Source organism: Pongo pygmaeus, chromosome 2, assembly GCF_028885625.2.
Source record: "Pongo pygmaeus isolate AG05252 chromosome 2, NHGRI_mPonPyg2-v2.0_pri, whole genome shotgun sequence".
NCBI lineage: Eukaryota > Metazoa > Chordata > Mammalia > Primates > Hominidae > Pongo > Pongo pygmaeus.
In genome coordinates, this window is record NC_085930.1 from 166472508 (window position 1) to 166486578 (window position 14071).

Sequence of the window (14071 nt, forward strand, 5' to 3'; positions counted from 1 at the left end):
AGTGGTGTTTGGGGGAAAATGCCAAGTTGCAGATCTGAGGTGGAGAAGACATTCCATTAACCTTGTATCTATGAGGCTGTCTATTAATTTCAAATGATAAAGGGATGTCAGATAAAGCCAATTAGCATAAAACACTCCTACTCATCTTTGCAGACCTTCGACAAATAGCAGCAAGGATGAAGGACATTTGGGGATGGAGCTTTTCCAAGGGACTATTAAAAGTGATTATGTCTTCACTTTCTTTCATCTTGTGTTTTGTATGTGCTAAGTCCTAAGGAAACTACTAAGTGATTTCTTAAATCCATTCTTCTTCTTTTCTTTTCTTTCCTTTATGATTTAATGCCCTGGATCTTTGCAGAAAAGAGACAAATGGTGGCATATTCTTCTGAGGAAGAAAACACATGATTACACCTGATGTCCAGAATGACTGGAAGTTCCTCTACCTGCTGGGGAGCTGCCAATTTGAAATTCTTGGTGCAACTGTAGTGACGAGAGTTTTACCTGGGATTATTTCAGCACTTAAGAGTGAGGATTGAGGCATGGGTGAACACATACAAATTTGGTTTGTGTGGTGGTGACTCTGTTTTCCAAATATATCTGCAGGTATACTATTGCAGGTACATTTTTGAGCATTCACCTTATGCTTGGCTCCAGGTAGATCAACATGGGAGACACAGGAGGCATCTAAGGTATGAAACTTTTTACTGCTGTAAAGAACTTGGGAGCAAGGACCGTGCCTTTCTCATCTTTATTTCCCCAGTGCCTGATATGTAGTGGGTGCTCAGTTATAATTTTTGAGTAAATAGAGCCGTAGACATCAAACAACTAAAAACATAAATACTAATATCATATATAAGAACTGCCAAAATGTGATATTGACCGTAAGAGCTATAGAAACTAAATAATTTAGAGAGACAATAATAATTACTATAGCTAGAATTTAATGAGTGTGTTTTATATACCATGTGCTTTTCTTAGTAGTTTACCTTCTTTAACACATCACAAGAGGTAAATATTTGAATGAGTTAAGGCAATGCTTCCTTCTCTAACAAATTCCAAAATGTCCAATGTCCAATGGCTTCAAAACAATGCAAGGTTTTTAATTAATCAATTTATTTTTTGTTGCTTCATGATCAGTATGAGTATTCCTGCAGGCAGGTAGGTTTTCCCCAAATGGAGATCCAGAGGGCCCAGGATCCTTCCATACCTTCTTGCGCTCTCATTTCTAATGTGTAGCTTCCTGGTATGTTCTGGGCACTGACATCAAGCTAGCAAATGAGGGAAGAACAGGTGGAGAAGGTGTGCCAACTTCCAAACCACATTAACAGAAAGCAACATACATCACTGCTGCTAACATTTCATCGAAATAACCACATAGCCCTACATACATGCCAAAGGAGGCAGGAAATGTAGTTCCTTGTCAGGCAACCACTTCACAGAATAATTCTACACTGTGAATGGGGAATAAAAATCATTTGTCCTTGAGTATTTTTATCATTTCCATTTTGAGGTTGAAAACATTGATGGATATAGAAGTCAAGCAACTTGCCTGAAATCGGAGTGGTGGAGGGTATTGTATTTCTTGGAAACATTCTCTGCCTTTCAAATCACTGCATATTCTTGGGTGTTTACTTTGTCTATAATTATGGATACCTATTGCTAAATCAGGCACTATTAGATGTAACAGGAAGATAATATGGAGATCAAATTAAACTGAAAAATAAAAGTTCATAAGGACTGTCCCATCCATGCAGCCTCTCCTCCCCAATCTTTGCCGGGAAATGTGTGGTTAGTTTTGATTGTCACACACGCTGTGGTACTACTCTAATTTAGTGATCAAAGCCAGGGTTGCTAAATGCCCTATAATGCCTAAGACAGTGTGATTCTGTGAAGAATTGTCCCTTCCAAAAAGCCAGTGATGTCCCTATGTGGCACTAGACTAAGGCTGTGCCTTCTGAAATGTCCTTAAATGTCAGTGTGGAGAAAAGTTTGCTGAGAACAAACTAATAGAGTGGTTTAGTTGGAGTGTAGGCTCTGGGGTTGGACACTGACACTTATAAGCTAGATTAGGGGAAGTTAGATTATGAAAACTGTTTAACAGAGATAGAATGACTGAAGCGGATCAGGGAGCAGAGGGAAGAGAAAGCCTACTTGGAAAAGATTTAGTTCTGTGTGGATACAGGCCAGGGTTATGGTAAGGAATAAGAGTAAGCCTCATTAAGCAGAGAGAGGCATAGGAAGTGAAGCTCAGACCCTGTCCCCTGGATGTTTCCAGTCTTGAATGGAAGCACGTGTAGCACCACTGGAGGGAAAGGAAGAAGGCAACTGGGGCTTAAGAAGGATGAACAGAACACTATTGTGTTCTGAGGGTAAGAAGCCTCTTCCAGTTTTTTTCATTCCTGTTCTTTTTTGTGTTCTCTCTCCATGAAGTGCTAGTTTGACCTCCCACTGAAGTGAGGCTCAGTGTCAAGACTCTGATGATGATCATTGCAACATCTGTGGAGCACTTACTGTGTGCCAGACAGGTGTGGTTCTAAGAGCTTTTGTTATGTTCTGTACTTACAAAAGGGTGTCTCGTTTAACCCAGCCTCTGGAGCTGTGTCTGGCACATGGTGGGAGATGATTTATTAATTGGAAATAAAAGCATGAAGGCATGCACGAGTGAGTCCTCACAATAATCTGCCCATTTGGTAGGCATTTTTTCTAGGTTAGTAAAGATGAAGAAACTGAAACTGCTAAAGGTTCAGTAACTTGGCTCAAGTTAAGTGACATGATCCTAATTTCGATCTCAAAGACTGCAGCATGCTGAGCTGTGGGTGGAAAGTGTGAATAGGAAACTATTAGTTTCCTATGGCTGCTGAAAGAAATTACTACTTGGTGGCTTAAAACATTCTCCCACAGTCCTGCAGGCCAGAAGACTCAAACGAGTTTTACTGGGCTGAAATCAAGATATTAAAGTGCCACACTCCTCCCCACGGGGCTGTTACCTCCTAGCCTCTTCCAGCTTCTGGTGGCTGCTGGCATCCCTTGGCTGGTGGTCACATCACTTCTGTCTTTGCTTCCTGCTCACATTGCCTTTTCCTCTTATAAGTGGAAGCATGGACGGGCCCTCTGCCTTTCTTTCTAAGGATGCTTGTGATTGCATTGGGTCCTACTGCTAACGCCGGAAAATCTCCCATTCCCAAATCTTTAATCACATCTGCAAAGTCTTTTTCTTTTTTCCTTCCCTATAATATAAGGTAATTTTTCACAGGTTCCAGGCATAGTACCTGGATATCTTGGGATTAGGGATAGAGGGGGAGGGCATTATTCAGTCTACAACAGAAAGCCCAGTTTTTTATTGTATGCAGTACAAAGGGTGTATGTGTGTGTGTGTGTGCGCGCGCGCGGGCGCATGTTACTGTGTGAGCTTGTGCATAAGACTACGTGTTTGCGTGTAGTGTGTGTGAGTTCGGTGTACTGCAACTATGCGTGTGCAGCCCGTGTGTGAGTGGGAGTGCTTTGACTGCTGCAGGGTGTGAGCACAGAGGGAACGCAGCTTGCAGTGGCGGGGGCCCGTCCTAGGCCAAGTTATCGTCCAGCCGCCTGCAGGGGTCACTGTTTGGTCCCGTTGTCGCGCCATCCTCTGCCCTGGCTTGCCCTCTTCTCCCCATCTGTAGGCCGCGCGGTAAGCGGGAAGAAGGCGGCGGCTGCGTGGCACACGGGCAAACTGGCGGGCTTTGGCCTTGGGCGCGGCCCGCAGATGCGTGCAGCATGCGGGGCTGTGGAGCGCTTATTGGGTTTTCTGTGTGAATCTGGGGGTTTGCAAAGAAGGGACAAGGCTGGACAGGACCTTAAATCCTGCTCCAGGCGGAGGCAGCTGTTGGCCAAAGTCTCTCCACCCCCATCCACATTCGGCTGGGAAAAAAAACGAGTCGGGGTGGGGGAGGGCGTGTCCCAGGGGTCTGGAAGTGGAGCCAGGACGTCCGGGAGCTGACAATCTAAACGCGACCTGGGAAGGGGCGGTGGCGGGAGTGGCTGCTTCCTGGGAGGTGGTGCTCGCAAACCTGGCAGCTGACTGGGTGGGGCGTGCCTTCCCTGGCAGTCGCGGAGGGGAAGGCTGAGGGTCCCGGTCCCCGCCCCGCGTGCTCAGGCTGAACAGCTTTTCTTCCCTGATCTCTCGGAGGCGCCGGCCGCTGGCCAACGCAGGGCAGCCTCCTGCGTGCGTGCTGTGGGTTTCTCCTTCAGTTTCCTCTCATTGCCTGAGGTTGGGCCCGAACACGGCGGTCCATTTCCTTGAGGTTGGTAAACTGCCCCTGGGCCTCGCTGGATTTTGCATGGGTAATCTCGATATTCTTTCTGATGGGAAACCTAAGACCACCTTTGTGCAGAATGACCCCCAGTCCATTCTGAATCTCGCTCATGAGCGTCTGAAAGTACCGGCGCGGGGTGGGTGCAGAGATGGGGTGGTGGAAAATTCAGTTTCTCGGGCCCAGGGTGCCGGCCCAGGTGGACCAAACTTTGAGAACCGTGCCGTAGAAACATGAGACTATCTTGAGGCCAGTAGGACTCCTGGAGCTCTTTCTCCTTTGTAGAGCGCTTGGTGAGGTGGGAAGAAAGGCTACTTTGCCCAGTGAGCCTGTGCAATGTTGTGTGACCTCATAAGAGCATACCACTGCCAGTCCCTCCCCTCTGTGGCCTTATGATCTTGGGCAAGTCACTTAACCCCATCGAAGCCTGACTTTCCCCCTATCTCTGTGAGAACTGAAGACAAATCTGAAAATATCGCATACAGTGCCTAGCACGTTGCAGGCACTCAATAAATGCTGTTTGTTATTATTATTATTATTTTGAGACAGAATCTCACTCTCACCCAGGCTGGAGTTCAGTGGCACAATCTCGGCTCACTGCAACCTCTGCCTCCCACTACCAGCCATTCTCCTGCCTCAGCCTCCCAAGTAGCTGGGATTACAGGTGTGCACCACCTGTAAACCTGTAAATTTTTAAATTTTAGTAGAGACAGTTCCACCATGTTGGCCAGGCTGGTCTCGAACTCCTGGCCTCAAGTCATCCGCCCGCTTGGGCCTCCCAACCTGCTGGCATTACAGGCATGAGCCACTGCGCCTGGCCTAATCATATTATTAAACTACATTGTCATCTTATTAAATAAGTCCTCATTGAATAGGAGTTTATTCAATGCATGGAAATAAGGAAAAAGGTGGGAGATGGACAAGGGAGAGGTGTCATGGTTTAGATTTCATTCCTGGCCTGTAGGTACTTAACATCTATACGTGCTGAGAGAGGAGGCATCTCACCTGGTTGCCATTAATGGCATATGATGGCAGTGGTGGGTACTTTCAGGGGACGGAGATGTACAGAAAGTGTGTGATTTTGTGTTGGCCTATTTAGGTGGGAAGATTTCCAGCACCAAAAGTGCTGCATGGCTGATTCTCTGCATCATAAAGTGCTCAAGAAGAGTTTCCAGGCCAATAGCTCTCAAACGCCCCTGCTTCAAAATAATAAGTGCTACACCTAGCGTTATCTGACTGCCAAAGTGGGACAGGCATGGTTGTCTTCCAAATTACAGGGGTAAAAATTAAGTTAACAAAGCTGTCTTATTTTTAAGTTTTCCTCACACACATTTCCTAATGCTTTGATACTTCTTACAACTTATTGGCCTGTGAGTATGAACAGAGGGCAAAACAAGTGACCAAGGAGCAGATGACTTGGCAAGATTCAGAAGCAGCTGTGAGATATGATAACTCACACTTTTTTCATGTTCCAGCTTTTGATTTTTTTTTTTTTTTTTTTGAGACAAAGTCTTGCTCTGTTGCCCAGGCTGGAGTGCAGTGGCGTGATCTCGGCTCACTGCAAACTCCGCCTCCCAGGTTCAAGCGATTCTCCTGCCTCAGCCTCCTGAGTAGCTAGAATTACAGGCGCATGCCACCACGCCTGGTTAATTTTTGTATTTTTAGTAGAGACGGGATTTCACCATGTTGGCCAGGCTGGTCTTGAACTTCTGACCTCAAGTGATTCGCCTGCCTCGGCCTCCCAAAGTGCTGGGATTACAGGCGTGAGCTACCGCGCCCGGCCTTAGTTTGTGATTTTTATACACCTCACTTGTGTAATAAAATTACATATCATATATTTCATGGAGTTTCTCAGAGAGATTACTACAATTGTGAAGACTCTTCTTCCTAAACCCTGTTGAGAGCTTCAGCTCTAGAAATGAGATACAAATGACTGCTTGAGAGACTATGATCCCTTCTTGACCGCTTGGAAAAGACTCAAACTCTCTGAGTCGCAGTTTAAGCATATATATGTTATTCGTAATAATTTCTACTTTTGTGAATATTAGAGGATATAAAGTATCTAAAATTATTGGCACACAAAACATGCTCAATAAACAGCCCAACTGATATAAACAAGAAAGTGCCCAAATGACACAGTACGTGAACTACAGCAGAGCTTCTTACACTTAAATGTATATAGGAGTCATCTGGAATCTTGTTAAAATGCAGATTCTGATTCTCCGTAGGTCTGGACTGGGGCATTGCTAACAAGCTCCCAGGTGACGCTAATGCTGCTGCTCTGTAGACTGATATCAGTAGCAAAGAACACAACTTTACTATATAGCAACAGCACAGGTGATGGGTGTTGAGAGATGGGCTTGACCAAACAGCACCTTGGGAGAAGCTCTAGGCAGGAGATACAGGATTCATAGAGAGAAGGTTAAGGTATAAGGACCAGTGTTTCATTTGGCAGTGGCTCTATCTTTTAAATTGAATTTTACTCTTGAGTTTCCCAGGCTGATGGTTTTCTTTCCTTGCTGTTTATGTGGGTTGTGTATTGAAGTTAATGTAATTCCTAGCATTTCCTGTACAGACTGCTCAGATGTTCTCTCCATATCACTGAGAAGGCTAGGATTTCTGAGACTTGGCTCCAGCTGTCTGTAGGATATAGAAATAGGGAAGGAACCAGTCTTTTTTGTTGTATTTTAAATGTTTTAATTTTTTTATTATTACATAATAGATGTACATATTTTGGGGGTACATGTTAAGATTTGATACATTCATATAATCAAATTAGGATAATTGGGATATCTATCACCTTAAATATTTATCTTGCCTTTGTGTTAACATTTGAATTGCTCTTTTCTAGCTATTTTGAAATGTACAATAGACTAATGTTAACTATAGTCACCCTACTGATCTATTGAACATCATGTCTTATTTCTTCTATCTAACCATTTATTTATACCCATTCATCAACCTTCTTCTTCCTCTCCCCTACCCTTCCTTGCCTCTGGTAACCACCAATCTACTCTCTGTCTTCATGAGATCTTCTTGTTTTAGCTCCCATATGTAAATGAATACATGCAATATTTGTCTTTCTGTGCCTGGCTTATTTCTCTTTACATAATGACCTCTAGTTCCATTCATGTTGCTGCAAATGATGGGACTTCATTCTTCTTTATGGAGGAATAATATTCCATTATCTATAGTTACCATACTTCTGTTGTTGTTGTTGTTGCTGTTGAGATAGGGTCAGGCTGGAGTGCAGTGGTGCAATCATGGCTTACTGCAGCCTTGACCTCCTGGGCTCAAGTGGTCCTCCCACCTCGGCCTCCTCAGTAGCTGGGACTACAGGTGCATGCCCACCATACCCGGCTAATTAAAAAAAAATTGTAGAAATGGGGTCTCACTATGTTGCCCAGGCTGGTCTCAAACTCCTGGGCTCAAGCAATCCTCCCACCTGGGCCTTCCAAAGTGCTGGGATTACAGGTGCATGCCACCACACCCAGCCTGCATTTTCTTTATTCATTTATCTATTGATGGGCACTTAGGTTCATTTCATATTTTGGCTACTGTGAATACTACTGCAGTAAACATTGGATTACACATATCTCTTCAATATATTGATTTCTTTTGTTTTAGTTATATACCCAATAGTGGAATTGCTGGATCATGTAGTAGTTCTATTTTTAGTATTTTGAGGAACCTCCATACTGTTTTCCATAGTGGAAATGCACTAGTTTACATTCTTCTGTGTGTGTTTATCCAGTTTTCCCAGCACCATTTATTGAATAGACTGAACTTCCCCCATCGTGTGTTCTTGGCAACTTTGTCAAAAATGAGTTGGGTGTAAGCGTATGGAGTTATATCTGGGTTCTATATTCTGTTCTATTGGTTTGTGTATCTGTTTTTATGCCAGTACCTTGCTGATTTGGTTACTGTAGCTTTTTAGTATATTTTGAAGTCAGGTACTGTGTTGCCACCAGCTTTGTTCTCTTGCTCAGGATTGCTTTGGCTATTTGGGGTCTTTTATGGTTCCATATAAATTTTAAGTTTTTTTTTCTATTTATGTGAAGAATGTTATTGGTATTTTGATAAAGATTGCATAGAATCTGTAAATTGCTCGGGGTAGTATTTTCATTTTAACAATATTAATTCTTCTAATCCATGAGCATGCAATCTCTTTTCTTTTGTGTGTGTGTGTGTCTTCGTCACTTTATTTTATCAGTGTTTTATAGTTTCATTTTTAACAATATTAATTCTTCCAATCCATGAGCATGTAATCTCTTTTCTTTTTGTGCGTTTGTCCTCTTCACTTTATTTTATCAGTGTTTTATGTGTTTTTTTAATAGATCTTTCATATCTTTGGTTAAATTGATTCCTAGGTATTTTATATTTTTTGTAGCTATTGTAAATGGGATTTTTTAAAACATTATTTTCAGATTACTTGGCATTGGCATATATAAATGCTACTGATTTTTGTATGTTTATTTTGGATTTGCAACTTTGGCTAATTCATTTATCAGTTCTAACAGTTTTGTGGTGTAGTCTTTAGGTTTTTCGAGATGTGAGATCATGTCGTGTGCAAACAAGGCTAATTTGACTTCTTTCTTTCCAATTTGGGTGCCACTTATTTCTCTTGCTGAATTGCTCTGTGTAGGACTTCCAGTACTATATTGAATAAATGTGGTGAAAGTGGGCATCCTTGTCTTGTTCCAGATCTCAGACAAAAGGCTTTCACTTTTTCCCCTTTCACTATGATGTTGGCTGTGTGTTTGTCATATATGGTCTTTATTATTTTGAGGTATGTTTCTTCTATACCCAGTTTGTTGAGGCTTTTTATCATAATAGGTTGAATTTTATTGAATGCTTTTTTTGGCATCTATTGAAATGATCATATAGTTTTTGTTCTTGGTTCTTTCTGTTAATATGATGTATTACGTTTGTTGACTTGTGTATATTGAACCATCCTTTCACCCCTGGGATGAATCCCACTTGATCATGATGAGTGATCTTTTTAATGTGTTGTTGAATTCAGTTTTCTGGTATTTTGTTGAGCTTTTATTTTTATTTATTTATTTATTTTTTGCATCTGTGTTCATCAGTGATATTGGCCTGTAGTGTTCTTTTTTTGTTGTATGTTTGTCTCATTTTGGTATCAGGGTAATTCTCGACTCATAGAATGTGTTTGAAGTACTCTCCCCTCTCCAGTTTTTTTGAAGAGTTTTAGGAGAATTCGGTATTTGTTCTTTCAATGTTTGGTAGAATTCAGCAGTGAAATTATTGCGTCCTGGGCTTTTCTTTAACAGGAGACTTTTTGTCATAGTTTTGATCTCATTACCCATTATTGGTTTGTTGAGGATTTCTATTTCTTCATGGTTTAGTCTTGTTAGATTATATATATCCAAAAAGTTATCAATTTCTTCCAGGTTTTCCAATTTGTGGGTGGATAGTTGTTCATAATAGTTGCTAATTATCCTTGTGGTCTCAGTTGTTAGGTATCTTTTTTAATTTCTGAATTTGTTTATTTGCGACTTCTCTATGTGTTTTTAGTTAGTTTAGCTAAAAGTTTGTCAATTTTGCTTATCTTTTTAAAAAACCAACTTTCATTGCATTATTTATACTTTTAAAAATATCAACTCCATTTATGTGTGTTCTGATTTACGTTATTTCTTTCCTACTACTAATTTTCGGTTTGATTTGTTCTTGTTTTTCTAGTTCCTTGAGGTGCATCATAAAGTTGATTATTTGAAGTAGTTTTACTTTTTTAATGTAGATGTTTATTAATGTAAACTTCCTTCTTGGTATTGCTTTTTCTATATTCCATAGATTTTGGTGTTTGTATTTGCATTCTTTTTTTATTTCATTTTTATTTTATTATTATTATACTTTAAGTTTTAGGGTACATGTGCACAATGTGTATTTGCATTCTTATTTGTTTCAAGAAACTTTTAAATTTCCTTCTTAATTTCTTCCTTGACCCATTGGTTGTTCAGAAGCATGTTGTTTAATTTCTATGTGTTTGTGTAGTTTCTGAGATTCCTCTTGTTACTGACTTCTAGTTTTATTCCATTGTGGCAAGAAAAGATACTTGATATGATTTCTTCTTATTTGAATTTTTTGAGACTCATTTTGTGACCTATGATACATCATATTCTGGGGAATGTTCCCTGTGCTGATTGAAAGAATGTGTTCTGCCGTTGACGGGTGAAGTGTTCTGTGAATGTCAAATAGGTCTATTAGGTCTTGAGTGTAGTTTAACTCTGAGGTTTCTTTGTTGGCTCTATGTTTGGTTGATCTGTCCACTACTGAGTGCAGTGTTGAAATCCCCTACTAATACTAATTGCCTACTGTGTGGCAATCTACCTCTCCCTTTAGATCTGTTTGCTTTATACACTTGGGTGCGCCGATGTTGGGTGCATAGATATTTATAGTTGTTATATCCTCTTGCTGAATTGACCCCTTTATCATTATATATTGACCTTCTTTGTCTCTTTTTACAGTTTTTGACTAGTAGTCTATTTTATCTGTTATAAATATCGCTATTCTTGATCTTTTTTGGTTTATCTTTTTCCATCCCTTCACTTTCAGTATATATGTATCTTTATAGGTAAGGTGGGTTTCTTTTGGCAGCATGTAGTTTGGTCTTGTTTCTTTATCAATTCAGCTATTCTATGTCTTTTAATTGGAGGGTTAATCCATTTATATCCATGTTATTATTGATGAGGACTTAACTACTGCCATTTTGTTTCTTGTTTTCTAGTTGTTTTGTAACTCCTCTTCTCCTTTCTTACTGTCTTCCTCTTGTGGTTAAGATATTTTCTCTGGTAGTATGTTTTAATTCGTTGCTTTTTTATTTTAGTGTATCTATAATAGGTTTTTGCATTGTGGTTACTATGAAGCACACAAAAAACATCTTTTAGATAATACAAATTATTTTAAAAAATGACAACTTAGATCACAAAGGAAGAATAGAAACAAAGAAAGAAAAAACTAAAAAAAAAAAAAAAACTCTATACTTTAACTCCATCCCTCCTCCCCATTTTGACACTTTGTTGTCTTTGTTGACATGTTTTAATGTTGCCCATCTCTTAATAGGTTGCTTTAGCTATTCTCATTTTTGATAGATTTCTCTTTTCGGCTTTATACTAGAAGTATGAGCAGATTGTACATTGAAATTACAGTATTGGGTTTTTTTGAGTTGTCTTTGTACTTAATTTTACTTTTTTTCTTTTTTGCACATTATTATTTTTTATTTCAGATTAAAAAAGTCCCTTTAGCATTTCTGTAAGACAGTCTGATGGTGGTGAATTCTTTTGGTTTTTACTTACCTGGGAAAAACTTTATCTCTGCTTCATATTTGAAGGATAACTTTGCTGGATATAATATTCTTGGATGACAGTTATTTTCTTTCAGCACTTTGAAAATATTGTCCTACTCTTTCCCATCCTGCATGGTTTCTGTTGAAAAATCTGTTGCCACACTAATTGGAATTCCTTTATATGTTATTTGTTCTTTTATCTTGCTGCTTTTAGGATTCTCCCTTTTCCTTGACTTTTGAGAGTTTGATTATTATATGCCTTGGGGTAGTCTTACTTGGATCAAATCTGGTATTCTCTGACCTTCGTGTATCTTAATATTTGTATCTTTCTCGAGTTTTAGAAAGTTTTCTGTTATTATTTCTTTTTTTTTTTTTTTTTTTTTTCCTTAATTTCTTTTTTTTTTTTTAATTTATTTTTTTTATTTTTATTATTATTATTATTATTATTATTATACTTTAGGCTCTATGGTACATGTGCGCAACGTGCAGGTAAGTTACATATGTATACATGTGCCATGCTGGTGCGCTGCACCCACCAACTCGTCATCTAGCATTAGGTATATCTCCCAATGCTATCCCACCCCCCTCCCCCCACCCCACAACAGTCCCCGAAGTGTGATGTTCCCCTTCCTGTGTCCATGTGTTCTCATTGTTCAATTCCCACCTATGAGTGAGAATATGCGGTGTTTGGTTTTTTGTTCTTGCGATAGTTTACTGAGAATGATGATTTCCAATTTCATCCATGTCCCTACAAAGGACGTGAACTCATCATTTTTTATGGCTGCATAGTATTCCATGGTGTATATGTGCCACATTTTCTTAATCCAGTCTATCATTGTTGGACATTTGGGTTGGTTCCAAGTCTTTGCTATTGTGAATAATGCCGCAATAAACATACGTGTGCATGTGTCTTTATAGCAGCATGATTTATAGTCCTTTGGGTATATACCCAGTAATGGGATGGCTGGGTCAAATGGAATTTCTAGTTCTAGATCCCTGAGGAATCGCCACACTGACTTCCACAAGGGTTGAACTAGTTTACAGTCCCACCAACAGTGTAAAAGTGTTCCTATTTCTCCACATCCTCTCCAGCACCTGTTGTTTCCTGACTTTTTAAATAAGCTTTCTGCCCCTTGCTCTTGCTCAATACCCTCTTGAACACCAATAATCCTTAGATTTGGCCTTTTGGAGTAACTTTCTATGTCTCGTAGGTAATCTCCATTTCTATTCATTCTTTTTTCTTTTTTCTCCTCTGACTGTGCGTTTTCAAATAGTTTGCCTTTGAGATCACTGATTCATTGATTGTTTCCTCTGCTTTATCCATTTTGCTGTTGAGAGCCTCTACTGAATTTTTTCAGTTTTGCAAATGTATTTCTCAGTTCCAAGATTCTGATTTTTTAAATTATTATTTCAATCTCTTTGTTAAGTTTCTCTGAGGAATTTCTAAATTTCTCTTCTGTGGTTTTTTTTTTTTTAGAGATCACTGAATGTCATTAAAACTACTGTTTTGAAATCTTGACCAGAGAGCTCACATATCACCATCTTGCTAGGGTTAGCCACTGGTTTCTTGCGTTGTCCATTTGAGGAGGTCATGGTTTCCTGATTGTTGATTTTCTTGTGGATGTACATCTATATGTTCACATTGAAAGATTAGTTATTTATTCCAGTCTTCTCTCTAGCTTCTTTTAGTTTTCATTAGATATAGATGCTTGGAGATTCTTTGTAACTCACCTATTGAATTTCTTAATTTTTTCCCTGCTAGGTCACTGCCTCCTTTTTGATACTAGATGATATTGAAAGCCCAGTTTTGCTCAGCTCTAACAAGTGATTGGACCACTGTGTGTCCTGAGTGGGGCAGGTCTCAAGAGGGATATCCCAACAGTGTGGGAAGGCTGGCTGAGTTTCATGCTCAGAGGAACTTTGGAACATACCTGCTCTAACATGGTGCTGCTCAGCAGCCATTCTTTTGGCTGAGTTACAGAGCAGTTTTCAGGGACGGGAGTGAGTGTTCCACCTTCTCCCATTGTTTCTGGCTGTCTTAAGGATATTTCTTCCTTCAGGCACTCATGATGCTTCCTGTGGGTTGAGGCAGGGACAGGCCTCCTACCAGAGAACTTAAGATGGTAGAGAAGCTTGTTGTCAACCACAGTTTCACTTTTTCTAGTGTAGAAACCATGAGTCAGAGGGAGTTTTTACGTGTTTGATGCTGGGCAGATTTCAGGAAGAGGTGTTGCAGACATGAAAATCTGATTGTCTTACCATCAGCATGGAGCTCTTTTCATTTCTCTGTGGCCCTGGGAACTAACTAGTACTCACAATTGAGTTCTGGGATATTATTAGTGATAATCTCAGTGCTGTATATATATTTTTTTGTTTCCTGTAGTGGAGAATGAAGTCAGCTTGCTTCTATGCCACCAGTTTGGAATACAAGGAACTAATCTTATTGAGTCCCTACTGTTTTCCAAGCACAGTATTG